This window comes from Oculina patagonica, chromosome 6 (assembly GCF_052425735.1).
Source record: "Oculina patagonica isolate OP01 chromosome 6, crgOcupat, whole genome shotgun sequence".
NCBI classification, from domain to species: Eukaryota; Metazoa; Cnidaria; class Anthozoa; order Scleractinia; family Oculinidae; genus Oculina; species Oculina patagonica.
Genome location: NC_135763.1, coordinates 6528661 through 6543256, shown reverse-complemented (window position 1 = coordinate 6543256; position 14596 = coordinate 6528661). Strand labels below are relative to the sequence as shown.

The 14596-nt window shown below is 37.9% G+C and overlaps 1 protein-coding gene across 1 annotated transcript in view; it reads right to left on the bottom strand.

The window, feature by feature from the left end:
• LOC144656582 (uncharacterized) overlaps positions 1 to 14596 on the bottom strand; it is a 432902-nt gene that overhangs the window by 115031 nt on the left and 303275 nt on the right. The window lies entirely within an intron of this gene.

Sequence of the window (14596 nt, the reverse complement as noted above, 5' to 3'; positions counted from 1 at the left end):
TATCTATATGTTCAAATGCGCTTTACACATACTGTTATTTACTACACAATTGTATTGTAAAGGCCAGACCACAACACCGGGAGCTTCGTGCCCTACTCTTTGCGAATAGTGTGTGGGTTCTTTTACGTCCCCTGTTATAAGACTGAAGATACAGGAGACGGGACCTACGGTTTATCGTCCTTTCCGAGAAGACTAGAATGTCTAACCATTTGCAGATGTAATTACAAAGGCAGCACATTCTCCTCAGTTATTTTAAGACCCTGAGTGTTGGTCCGGTCTGGGGTTCGAACCCACGACCTCCCGCACAGCAGTCCGGCGCTCTACCAACTGAGCTAACCAGGCGGCGGTTGAATAATAAAAGTAATAAAAGTAATTGCTGTAAGCTCTGTAGCGAATAGATTGTATCGTAAATATTAGATAGGGGTCTTTTTAAAAGTATTTTCAAAGTATTGTGGGCTTATCCGTTTTTAAGTATTTTTGGCTTTTAGTACTTTAAGTGTATTGAAGGTTTAGTTGAATTCTTGGTTTGTGTCCACAGTTAGCCCACTCGGGTTAAATACGTTGAACAAACTAGAAGAGCTAGCTGGAAAACATGGAGGAAATGCATCAGAACACTAAGTGCGAACCAACAGCGAACATGTCTTGTCTGACTCGAGCCACATGACCACTGCGTCAACTCGAGGCTTCAGTTGGTTATCAATTTTCAGTCATTTTTAGCAACCGATTATCAGTCATTTTAGCAACCACAACGAACACTCGACTGATCATCTTACAGTTACGAAACTTCGAGTTTATTATACAGTAATACTGTGAATATGCCGGTTAAGACTAAAATTGCCTTATTTCCACTAAGCAAAGAAAATTTAACCAGGTTTCTTGTGACGTGTTCTGCAGTTTTAACCACACAAGAAAAGTTTGTCACCATGTCCGTTCAGTAAAGGAGGTCTGTCTGTACACATATGCAGCCGGACGAACACAGCTAACGTATCATCTGCCGGAAAAATAAGTTTTTGAAATGAGATTTGGGATAGTCCAAAGTTGTGGTTGACCACAAAAGGATCTCGATCATTGTGTATTGCAATAAACGTTTTGCAATCGAGTGGGCGGATTTAGCGGCCTTTTGGCAAAGTTTTTCCAAACTATTCAAGTTGTGCAATATTTGTCTAATGATTTAAATCTGCAACAACGGTTGTCTCCCGTTGTCTCCCGTTCTTATAAAGGTCAATACAGGTTTTGAAGGGACTATGTCATGCTCGTCTTGATTCAACACACAGAACTTTCTTCCGCAATTGAAGGAAACGTCAAAAAGACAGTTTTCTAAGGCAGGAAAAACAACAAAGAGATCGTAACAAATCAAAAAGTATCAACAGTAGGAACTTAAGCCTAGGTTGATTAAAAGGATTTTTAAGTCGTGGTGCGTTTAAAATCAATAAAAACCCAAATGTTTTAACCCTATCCAGACCGGGGGGGGGGGGGGGGGGGGGCGGGAAAGTGCCCGCGCGCACTTTGAACGCTTATAACTTTTTCAAGATTCAACCATAAGGTGCCAAAGTTTGCGAGTTTATCTAAAATTTATCTGGGAATAATTTGGTATAATAGGTTGTTGTGTCAGGAACTTGACGTCACCATGGCAACGACATTTTGGCAGGCATGTTTTCCCAAATTTGTAATTTTCGTGTTTTTATTACTGAAAAATAACTTTAATGTAATTATTTTTACCCTTTTACGGTTTTTAAGCACAATTTTGATTGGTTTTGAGTACTTTGCAGTAATTTTGGGCGGTTTTCTGAAGTTTTGGAAAAATTTAGAAATCCAAGAGGTGGCTGTTTTGACATCATGATATCATTGTCACGTGATGTGATGTCATCATCCCACGTGACGTATAACAAAAGATAGGTTTTTGAACATGCTATATATCCTTTAAGTTTCATTGTGATAATTTAAACCAATTTAAACCAATCAGAATTATTGGTGAACTATAATAAACCATAGTTTCCCTTTATTTAAGTTAGCTTAGAAGCACTGTACATTTACTTTGCTTATGGTTATTTCATCGACCCCAGTTTGGCTGCGGCTAGTTGCAGTTAGTAGTTTGCTTGTACATGTAGATAGTTCCGCTCTGGTTTACTTGCTGTTAGTTTTACTCGGGTCTGCTTGCAGCTAGTTCCACTCTAGTTTGCTTGCAGTTAGCTTTCATTTGTTAGTAAGGGCAACACTATTTTCAAATTTAACATTCGACTCATAATCATTGACTCATTTGACTCACAGAATTTTTACTCTCCATGAGTGATCTTCATTATGGATAAGACAGACTAAAAAATTATGTGACATCTCTAAGGAAATGTATTATTGCCAAAGGAAATGTATAATTGCTAATAAGATATATTTTACAGTACTGTAACAATAATTATTTTCTGTCACATACATGTAGGCACTTAAGCGAAACAACCTTGAACAGTGGAAACAAAGAATGCAAACTTAGCTGGACAGTCAAGTTTTAAAAAACCTGTTATTGTTTCCAAGTATTTTAGTATAAATTCACTGTTATTTATGATCAGTGATAAGTTAAAAAAAAATGAAACCACGTGCATTGCAAAGTAAAAAATCATTCCTACATGACCGGCTAAACGTTCGTTCTTGAAATAACAGACATGTATGTTTTGTTTGAGTTTTGACAATAAAATTAATTGCAAGGTATTAAACATGTATTCCTGGTCTTCTTGGGGCTGGGTCAGTACTTGGGAGTCATATATACATGTACGTAAATTATATCGCAGTTTACGAAAGCGTAAAATATCGTAAACGTCCTGATAGGCTTTTTACGTTGCGCGCGTTGCGCGTTATGTAGATGTTGTCAGAAACCTGCATTTATAAAAGTCGGGTTACCAATAAGGAAATATTGCCAAAGAATACAGAAAGATACAAAGCCGTCAATGGGCTTTTAAATACTGCTCATTTACGAAAGTTTAACAATGCGTAAAGATCGACTTTGGATCGCCTTACAGTAGCCGTAAAATTTCGTACACAATCTCTTTACGATTTTTTACAACACGCGTAAAGATACGTTTCGAGTCTCACTACGCACTCTTTACGCACTATGGTTTTCAATGCGTATAGACGTTCTGTACGAAAGTGTAAAGAGGTTAGTATAGATTCGTAAAGAGGATCTTAACGCTTTCTAGACGGCATCTTTACGGGATCGTAAATTTAAGATTTCATGCTGTGAACGCGAATTTAGGAAAAGTTCTGGTCGAATGCTTATAGTAAAAAAGTTAACATACATAAAATTAACGCGAATTTTTGAAATTCGCGTTAATAACATGTATCGTTAATTTCCTATAATAAGGTAGTTAGAGTATACCCAGAGACTTGTGATCTTCATTAAACGACTGTAGGGTTTATTCTGTGCCTATAATCGTTTAATTGTTTAGAGTTTGCTCGGTATTTTACTGTAATGTTTATAATAGTTAGTCCCCTGTACCAAAAGTGCATGTACTAACTAAATATGTCTTTATTTAAGACTGTAGAACTTGTTTTGTTTTGTAGTGTTATGCTTAGAGAGTTTTACCATACGGTATTCCTGAACGCACCTAAAATGTTTCACAGGCATCGTCCCTTTTCAACAGTAACGTTAAACGCAAACATTTTTTGAATCTCAAAATTGCTTCCAATAATCTTTTCCCCCTCCGCGATTAAAAATGCCACGTTTCAATACCACACGCTGCTGCAAAGTAGAGATCTGAGAGATTCGCCTACTCTAGCTATTTTTAGAAACAGAGTCAGAAAATTGAATCTATCGGACTATTTTACTAATAATGATAATGATAATGTATTTATATAGCGCATTTTCCATATCTATATGTTCAAATGCGCTTTACACATACTGTTATTTACTACACAATTGTATTGTAAAGGCCAGACCACAACACCGGGAGCTTCGTGCCCTACTCTTTGCGAATAGTGTGTGGGTTCTTTTACGTCCCCTGTTATAAGACTGAAGATACAGGAGACGGGACCTACGGTTTATCGTCCTTTCCGAGAAGACTAGAATGTCTAACCATTTGCAGATGTAATTACAAAGGCAGCACATTCTCCTCAGTTATTTTAAGACCCTGAGTGTTGGTCCGGTCTGGGGTTCGAACCCACGACCTCCCGCACAGCAGTCCGGCGCTCTACCAACTGAGCTAACCAGGCGGCGGTTGAATAATAAAAGTAATAAAAGTAATTGCTGTAAGCTCTGTAGCGAATAGATTGTATCGTAAATATTAGATAGGGGTCTTTTTAAAAGTATTTTCAAAGTATTGTGGGCTTATCCGTTTTTAAGTATTTTTGGCTTTTAGTACTTTAAGTGTATTGAAGGTTTAGTTGAATTCTTGGTTTGTGTCCACAGTTAGCCCACTCGGGTTAAATACGTTGAACAAACTAGAAGAGCTAGCTGGAAAACATGGAGGAAATGCATCAGAACACTAAGTGCGAACCAACAGCGAACATGTCTTGTCTGACTCGAGCCACATGACCACTGCGTCAACTCGAGGCTTCAGTTGGTTATCAATTTTCAGTCATTTTTAGCAACCGATTATCAGTCATTTTAGCAACCACAACGAACACTCGACTGATCATCTTACAGTTACGAAACTTCGAGTTTATTATACAGTAATACTGTGAATATGCCGGTTAAGACTAAAATTGCCTTATTTCCACTAAGCAAAGAAAATTTAACCAGGTTTCTTGTGACGTGTTCTGCAGTTTTAACCACACAAGAAAAGTTTGTCACCATGTCCGTTCAGTAAAGGAGGTCTGTCTGTACACATATGCAGCCGGACGAACACAGCTAACGTATCATCTGCCGGAAAAATAAGTTTTTGAAATGAGATTTGGGATAGTCCAAAGTTGTGGTTGACCACAAAAGGATCTCGATCATTGTGTATTGCAATAAACGTTTTGCAATCGAGTGGGCGGATTTAGCGGCCTTTTGGCAAAGTTTTTCCAAACTATTCAAGTTGTGCAATATTTGTCTAATGATTTAAATCTGCAACAACGGTTGTCTCCCGTTGTCTCCCGTTCTTATAAAGGTCAATACAGGTTTTGAAGGGACTATGTCATGCTCGTCTTGATTCAACACACAGAACTTTCTTCCGCAATTGAAGGAAACGTCAAAAAGACAGTTTTCTAAGGCAGGAAAAACAACAAAGAGATCGTAACAAATCAAAAAGTATCAACAGTAGGAACTTAAGCCTAGGTTGATTAAAAGGATTTTTAAGTCGTGGTGCGTTTAAAATCAATAAAAACCCAAATGTTTTAACCCTATCCAGACCGGGGGGGGGGGGGGGGGGGCGGAAAGTGCCCGCGCGCACTTTGAACGCTTATAACTTTTTCAAGATTCAACCATAAGGTGCCAAAGTTTGCGAGTTTATCTAAACTTTATCTGGGAATAATTTGGTATAATAGGTTGTTGTGTCAGGAACTTGACGTCACCATGGCAACGACATTTTGGCAGGCATGTTTTCCCAAATTTGTAATTTTCGTGTTTTTATTAATGAAAAATAACTTTAATGTAATTATTTTTACCCTTTTACGGTTTTTAAGCACAATTTTGATTGGTTTTGAGTACTTTGCAGTAATTTTGGGCGGTTTTCTGAAGTTTTGGAAAAATTTAGAAATCCAAGAGGTGGCTGTTTTGACATCATGATATCATTGTCACGTGATGTGATGTCATCATCCCACGTGACGTATAACAAAAGATAGGTTTTTGAACATACTATATATCCTTTAAGTTTCATTGTGATTGCTTAAATATTCTGGAAGTTACAAGGGGGAGGGGGGGGGGGGGGTGGTCTGAAAAGCCCCGGTCTGAAAAGATCCAAAAAAACCCGGTCTGAATAGGGTTAAATAACTTGAACATTTCACTCGACCATTTAATTAACTTGAACACAAGCTGTTGCAGGATAATCTGTATATGCTCGTCCACTTATTTTTAGAGCTTCACAGATTTGGCATGATAACTCAGAACCCTTCCACTTTGTTCCTAATTTACAGCGAGTAAAATCAGTGTCGCTAACGAAGCTAAGTTCTAGCACGAACTATGGAACTCACGATGCAATATTTTTAAACAATTTCGTAGCCGTTTTACCAGAAGAGATTAAATCATCAAGTAATAATGAAACGTGACCGTGGTTACTCTAACGTTTCATGGCAAACGAAGCCAAATAACAAATATTTTCCTTCTTCAGTGTTAAATTGGATCAATGAGAATTATCAGTTTCTAGGTACCACGACCAGAACTTCGTAACAACAAAGAACAAATAAAACTTTCTTCTTTCTCGGTTAGCTGATGTGTGCGAAAGTGGATTAACTTTGAAGTTAAAGTAAGGCCATCCGCACGAGTGAATTTGCGCATGCACGTTTTTTAGTTAGTGTTTTGTTCTCTTTTCTATTTAATCAATAAAGCGAACGATTTGCGAGCCCCAGAGTACGAGTTTACACTCCCAATCAACATTTTTAGCATGGTATTATAGCGGGCAGTGAAGGTCAGAATAAAAGCTGAAGAGATGGGCCATCTTTTCGTGACCGAAATGTGTCACTCTTCCTACTCTTTTCCTTCAGGTAAAATTGGCTTTCCGTGTAAAGTACGAGTTTGTAAGCCATTGCTGGGTTTTTATGAAGGCTCGGGGTGAAGGATTGTGGCAAGACAGAGCTGCCATAAACAGACAACAAACATCAAAACGTCGCTCGCACCTTTAATATTGCCCGCCTAATGATAACCCTACCACTGGTAGACTATCAGAATCTAATTAAACTAAACGATTCTAAAGGACTCCGTGGGTGGCTCCACTTAAGACTGCAATTTACTTTGCCTGGTTAAATTAAAAAAAACAAAAACAAAACAAAACCAAAAACTTTTAAAAAGCCTTTACCATGCCGAGTAAGGGTCAAGGGTAAGGAAAAAGGCCTTAAACCTAGCTAGTAGCCGACAATGCTTAATGACGCATTATGCGGCGCTGCTAGGAAAGATTACTTACTACGGTCATTTTTACGTAGGCTTAGATCAAGATCCCTACGAGTAGAAGCACTTAAAAGCATACCGAGGATGTTAGTTAGAATCCATTACACGGAACGGGATTAGGGCGTGACCTGTCTGGCTCTTTGGATAATCTGTTTTTCTTTGTAGAACGCTTATTCCTGTATAACTAAACAAGATCTTGCCAAGGTTGCATAGTGGCTAATCTAAAATGTGAAGCGGTCCCTGTATTCTCTTTAAGTGATCAAAGCGGAGAAGCGCCAAACAATCGCTACCTTTTTCGTTTATCTTCAACTGCACGCAAATCTCGATCAACGAATTTACGAAAAAAAAATAAAGGTCATACAGCCTACTTAAGTTATGAAAATTGCTTGAAAACTCTTCTGGTTATATCCAAGTAGTAGCTAGCAAGCAGCGGTTCACAGGATGGCAACGAGCGTTGTCACCTTTTTTTTATTATCTTTTTTAACTTCACAGCCCTCGGGAAGTAATAACGAGATTGCCTTCACACAGTATATTGAAAAGATTCTAATACAGCTTATAGAGATAAAAGGCATACACAAGTCACGTCCTAGACTTACGAGTTTCTAAAACGTGCGAAGCGGGCTTTAGGCCAGGAAGGACTTTATTTGAAAGTCTAGTCACGTCCCAGTAAATAATGCCCTAATAAATCTAAGTACAAGGTACGATAATAATTCTTCGCTGGGAAGCCAGGCTTGTGTAACTTGGAGTTATTTGGAAGGACGATGGCTTTCAATCGTAATCCCCAAAATTAAACGCGACTGCGCGCTGTTGCATGGGTTACGCGAAGCCAAAAAAAGCTTTACTAAAACAATAATTGCTTACAAAATATATTTCTATAAAAAGATCTGACATTGTATGCATTGTCATAAATGATTGAGAAAATCTCAACTGATTATTTAGTAAAGCTATTTTGCTCAAGAGACGTTAATCTTCGTGCGAAATTTCATCTCTACTTTTGTAATACCACAGTTGACGTTACACTCCCCGCCCCCGTCCCCCTTAAAGTCGGTATTGCACAAGCTTGGTAAAAATTCTTTCTCGTCTTAGCTAACAAGTCGATGAGAATAATAATAAAAACACTACTGGAGATTATAGAGATCTGTTTATTACGATATTTTAAGTTCTAATCTTTGGACTTGAAACTTTACATACGCGCTTAAAGGGACTGTGTCACAAAGTTAAGTTTATTTTATTAAGTTTTGCCAAATACTAGCTATGAAACTTAATGTTTGCAAGAAAATTACTTCTATATATGGATCTAAATGACAAAACCATAGCTTCATTGCAACCAAATTTGTCTCCCGGGCGTTATAATTCAAAGTTACAAGCAAACAAGATTAACTTTGAAAACCCAGTGTTCAGCCCAACAATATTTCAAAAACCCATATCGCAATCCGTTCCAATCATCGTCGCTTTTGGCCATCTGTACCTTCTTTTGCATTTGGTGTGTTATTAAAATATTCCTTCGCTGTTTTAAGAGGTTATTTTAATATTTCAACGAAACTGATGGTCATCTTCCATGCCTAAATTAAGCTAAAATCCGTGACACAGTCCCTTTAACTCATGAACAATGACAATTGAATGAGCGGTATCTCTTCAGGTTTTGCCGCAATCCGTGTTACATGGCCGCTGAGCCAAGTGAACTCGAGGCTTCAGTCAGCCATCCATTTTCAGACATTTTTAGTGAAAGAACTCTCTCCTCGAGCCTCTGCGGAGGAGAGAGGTGAAAGAACACTCGAGATTAGCTTACAGTCACGAAACTTAATTCGAATTTATTGTGCAGTTATACAATGAATCTGCCGGTTAAGCATGAAGATGTCTTGTATCCACTGAACAAATAAAATTCAACAAAGTGTTCCAAGACGTGTTCACAAATTTACCGCACAAGAAAAGTCTGGTACCCTAGACCCTTCAGTGAAAGAAAGCTGTCTGTACACGCACATAGCCGGACAGCTAACGTATCATCTATCGGAAAAAAAAGTTCGGGAAACGAGAGATTTGGAATAGTCCAAAGTTGTGGTTGACCGCAAAAGGATCTTGATCGTTGTGTATTGCGATAAGCGTCCTTTTTAAATATCTAAAAAAGGTCAACAAAGTCACAGATTCTCCTTTGTTGTTTTGTGTTTGTGACTGATAAGAACGTTTTCAGCCTCACGTTTCAATAAACTCACGCACACTACCAAGCAAAGTTTTTTTTTTTTTTTTTTTTTTTTTTTTTTATTGAGAACAACAAATTTTCTTACAATACTAACAATACTTACAATACCACAAATTACTTAAACAAAACTAACATTACTTACAATACTAACATTAACTACATTACTTACAGTTACTAACAGTACAAGAAAACATTGTTAACAATACTGACAATACCTTATATCCTAATAAAATACTGGTGTTACCTACCATATTAACATTACAAAACTTACAATACTATCTAATTTACAATACTGTATTTGCTTATTACTTATTTAAATCTACATATATATTTCTCTCTTTTTTTTTTTTTTCTTTTCTTTTTCTTTTGTTTTTTGCTATGCTTTCAGTGATACTAACAATGCCTCATGCCACAATTACAGTGCAAAAAAAAAAAAAAAAAAAAAAAAAAAAAAAAACAGCAGAAAAACTATGCATATATACAAATAACAATGACGCTACAGCAACTACTTAGTAAAAGAAACAGTCGACTAGATTAAATTTTTTTCAAAAAAAAAAAAAAAAAAAAAAAAAACTACATAATGGCTTAATCTGTACGCTCCAAACAAGGATGACCCTAGTTTCTTTCAAAATATTACAAATCGAATGCGTGATTTTGATTGCGACAATATTGTCATAGGCGGAGACTTTAATTTGGTGTTAAATGTAGAGTTAGACAAACAAGGAGGCAACGCTAACACCTATCATAAGAAGGCTTTGGCTGAAATAAGAAAAGTTCAAATAAATCTCGACGTAGGCGATATCTGGCGGGACCGAAATCCGCTCACGACGCGATACACCTGGAGAAGACGCAACCCCGAAATATCTTGCCGTCTTGATTTTTTCCTGATCAGCTGCGGGCTATATGGCAAAGTAACGAATTCTGACATTACTCCTGGATACAAAACTGACCATTCTATGATTACCCTGAGCCTAGGTGTCACTGAAAATCCCAGAGGTCCCGGCTTATGGAAACTGAACACCTCCTTTTTAGGAGATGTAGATTTTACACACCGGGTCAAAACAGTTATCTCCCAGACATGTGAAGATTACAAAGATGACAACAATGTCGATGATGCTTTGTTATGGGAGATGATTAAACTTAAGGTAAGAGAAGCTTCAATTTTTTATGGAAAGGAGAAAGCTATTTCCAGACGTAAGGAGGAGGACGATCTGCATGCGAAGGTGGCATACTTGGAGAAAAAAGTTGAAGAACCCATTCCCCCTCAACTGAAAGAAGAACTTAGTCAACAATTGAGGGAGGCAAAAGAAAGCCTAGAAAAAATCTATGAATATAAAACTAAGGGATCCATCTTGCGGTCTAAAACTCGGTGGTACAACGAAGGCGAGAAAAACTCAAGCTACTTCTTTAACTTAGAAAAGCGACATTTTAAACGTAAGGTTCTATGCCAACTTCGCCAAGCTGACAACACAACTTTAACCTCCGATCACGACATCCTTCAAGAATGCGTGAATTTCTATAGTGATTTATATAGTAGTAGAACAATACAAAACAACAAGGAGGACTTGGATTTCTTCCCAAGAGATAATAGTGTGAGACTTGATGAAGACTGCAAAGACTCCTGCGAAGGCCTTCTAAGTGCCAATGAATGCTTGAGTGCCCTTAAGACAATGGAATCAAATAAATCCCCAGGCTCAGACGGTTTCCCAGCAGAGTTTTATAAATTCTTTTGGAATGACATCTCTACTCTTTTTGTGAATGCAATCAACTGTTCCTTCCAAAAGGGGCTATTATCCGTCACCCAGAGGCAAGGTATAGTTTCTCTTTTACCGAAGAAAGACAAAAACCCCATTCTCCTAAAAAATTGGAGGCCAATCACTCTTCTGAATTGTGACTACAAAATTGCAGCTAAGGCGATTGGAAATCGAATTAAACGGGTACTTCCAAAAATTATTGACAATGACCAGAGCGGCTTCCTAAAAGGACGCTCCATCGCTGAAAATATTTTACTAATTGATGGAATAATAAACTTTGCGGATAATACGAATAAACCCGGTCTCCTGATGTTTGTAGACTTCGAAAAGGCGTTTGATTCGATCGAGTGGTCTTTTATAGAACGAGCTCTCATACACTTCGGTTTCGGGCCCTCGCTGGTGAACTGGTTCAGGCTTTTCTACAAAGATGTCTCCAGCGCCATCCAAAACAACGGTTGGGTCTCAGAGCATTTCATCTTAGGTAGAGGGGTCAGGCAAGGCTGCCCGATGTCCCCATACTTGTTCATAATAGCAGCTGAGATACTAGCCAATTTTATAAGAAGGGATAAAGACATAAAGGGGTTTGAAACGAATGAAGTAGAACACAAACTAAGCCAATATGCCGACGATACAACCTTAATACTCGACGGTTCTGAGGGCTCATTTCTTCGTGCAGTTGCAGTCTTGGACGGATTTCACATAATCTCTGGGCTCAAGGTGAATTACGAGAAAACAAAAGTGCTATGGGTGGGTTCAGCAAAAGAAAGAGAACCAATAAAATGTGACAAATCGGAAATTTCCTGGGTGAAAGGAAAAGTATTTGCACTTGGAATTTGGTTTGCAACAGACAGGAAGACAATGCTCCGCTGCAATTACGAGGTAAGGATCAAAAAGATAGAAAGTGTAATTGAATCATGGCAGTTTAGGAGGCTCAGTTTAATCGGAAAAATTACCATCATTAAAAGTCTCCTGGTTTCCCAACTGGTCTATATTTTAACGCCGCTAACCACCTCCGTAGAAGCATTACAAAAAGTCAATAAAATGTTTTTCGATTTTCTCTGGGATGGTAAAGGAGATAAGGTTAAAAGGATATTTATAACCAAAGATTACAAGGAGGGCGGCCTAAAAATGATTGATATAAACAAGTTCAATCAATCTCTCAAAGTCTCCTGGATCCAAAAATACCTGGATCCGACAAATGATGGGAAATGGAAATTTGTTTTCGAGGACAGTCTTAAAAAGCATGGAGGAAGGGATATTTTCACCTGCAATCTTCACAAAGACGACATCCCCACGTTAGGGGTCTGTAACCCCTTCGTCCAAGAGGTACTGGAAGCCTGGGCAGAGTTACATTTTACGGATGTCACTGACATCACTGATGTAAATGTTGGTGACCAGATCATCTGGTACAATTCTCTTATTCGAATAAACGACCGACCCGTTTTCCATAAACATTGGTTCAACCACGGAATTTGCAAAATTTCCCACTTATTGGACGAGAATGGCACCCTGCTTAGGTACGACGAGCTGAGGATTAAGTTCCCCGAGCTAAAATGGTTTGAATCATTTGCCGTTCTTTCAGCTATAAGGTCATTTATAAGGAAGCTACATAATCCTCAGACGCCAGACAATAACATTATGAAAGGAGTATCTTTAGCTGATCTTACCTCTAAGAGTAAGATCAATCATTTTGTGTATACCTCTCTTTTAAAGAGAGAAAAAATCCCACCCATTGGAAGCCAAGTAAAATGGCTGAGAGACCTTCATGTTCAGAACGACTGTGAGGTAGACTGGAAAGTAGCATACACAATTGCTTTTAATTGTACGGCGTCCACCAAATTAAGAACCTTCCATTTTAAATTCTTACATCGGAGGATTGCCACGAATGATTTTCTGCAGAGAATCAATCTTATACCTTCAAATAAATGTTGCTTCTGTGCAAAACAAACAGAGACTATCATCCATCTTTTCTTGAACTGTCCCATAACGCAATGTTTTTGGGAAGATATTAAACAATTTCTCTTTCAAAAGGGCTTTGGGACTGAGTTTGTTCTCACAGATCTCCATTTGATGGGGCTGTTAAGAATCCCGACTAACACAGCCGTTGATCTTGTGCTTCTAATTGCGAGATATCATCTTTACTCCCGGAAATTAGGCGGAGCGCCTCCTTGTTTGTCTGTTTTCTTGAGTAAGTTGAATTCCATTATTCAAATTGAAAAACAAATAGCTTTGCATAGTAATCGTTTGACCGCCTTCACAAACAAGTGGAAGATGTTTCTCTGTTAATCTCCTCTACACTTTTTTCCCAATAAATTATCTCCATGTTTTATCCGTTTGATTTATCCACCAATCTAGTTTCTGTAAACCAAGTGTTGGTTTAGTTTTTTTTTCAAATGTGAAATTTATTTATAGATCCGTCTAGCCAAGCAAAGTTTCATGGTTGACCTTTCGCGTGTGTCTTCGTGATTGGGGAAATTTTGAACTGTTTTCCAAAATGGTTTAGGGTAATACTCAAATTGAAGACACACAAGGAAAATAATGTCCACGGGATCTACCAGTTGTTTTGAACTAGTTTAATCAGCACAAATTCTAACTTGCCCAAGCTAGCTAGTCAACTAAATCGAAACTAAAGTAAAGGCACACATGTCGTTTGACTACTACGGTCTATTACATCTTTGAAATCGGATCTAATCAAAAATGGAAACGGCAAAAAAGGTTTCCCTGACCTGATATTGTCGGTCGACAAACCTACAGTTCTGTACGGCGCAATCCTGTTTAAAACATGCTTTTCCCCTATTGCTGTACCAAAATCATAAAACACATTGTTCTCACGAAACGGTAGCTATTATCTGATTGACTAATATGACTAGAATGGTGGGAATCTCGTGTGATCGCTTTTATCACTAAGGGACGGACCATTAGAAAAGTGATGGGGGGGGGGGGGGGGGGAATTTTCGGCTTGCACGAATTTTTTTTTCTGTCCATTTCTTGTGCAGGAATTTTTTTTCGGGTGAAACCCTCTGCTCGAATTTTTTTTTTTTTTAGACAACTGTTTTTTTTTTCAGACAAATGCCATGTTTTGTTACTTTATACCATGTTTTTTGACAAATGTTGCTTTGTTGATTATTTTTTACATATTTTAAAAATGCTGTTGTTCATTGATTTCAGGGACTGTTAATAATTCTTTTGCTTCTTAACACACCAAAGCAGGATGAATTTCTCGATCACTTCGTATACTAGATTTGTGTTTTTCATATATTTCTGTGTAAAGTCCGTAGGAAAACTAAGGGCGCGCTCGTTTGGGATCAATCCAGAATAAGAATAATTGGAATAATGCGACTTAGCGTTCGTTTGGCTGCTCTTCCTATTCCGGAATACGTGGATTTCCATTCCAGCTATTCTGCTCTCAGGAGCAGAATAGCCGGAATATATTCCGGAATACATTCTTATTTCGGAATATTCCCAAACGAACGCGCCATTAGACATAAACATATGCAAAAACTGAAACAATACGTAATAGAAATTCATAAATAATTACTGCAGAAATCCTATTTGACAGGAATTGACAACAGAAACTAAGACCACTGTATATCGTACCATTCATGTTTGCAATCTGTTTGAGAGATGAGTTAACTGGTAAGC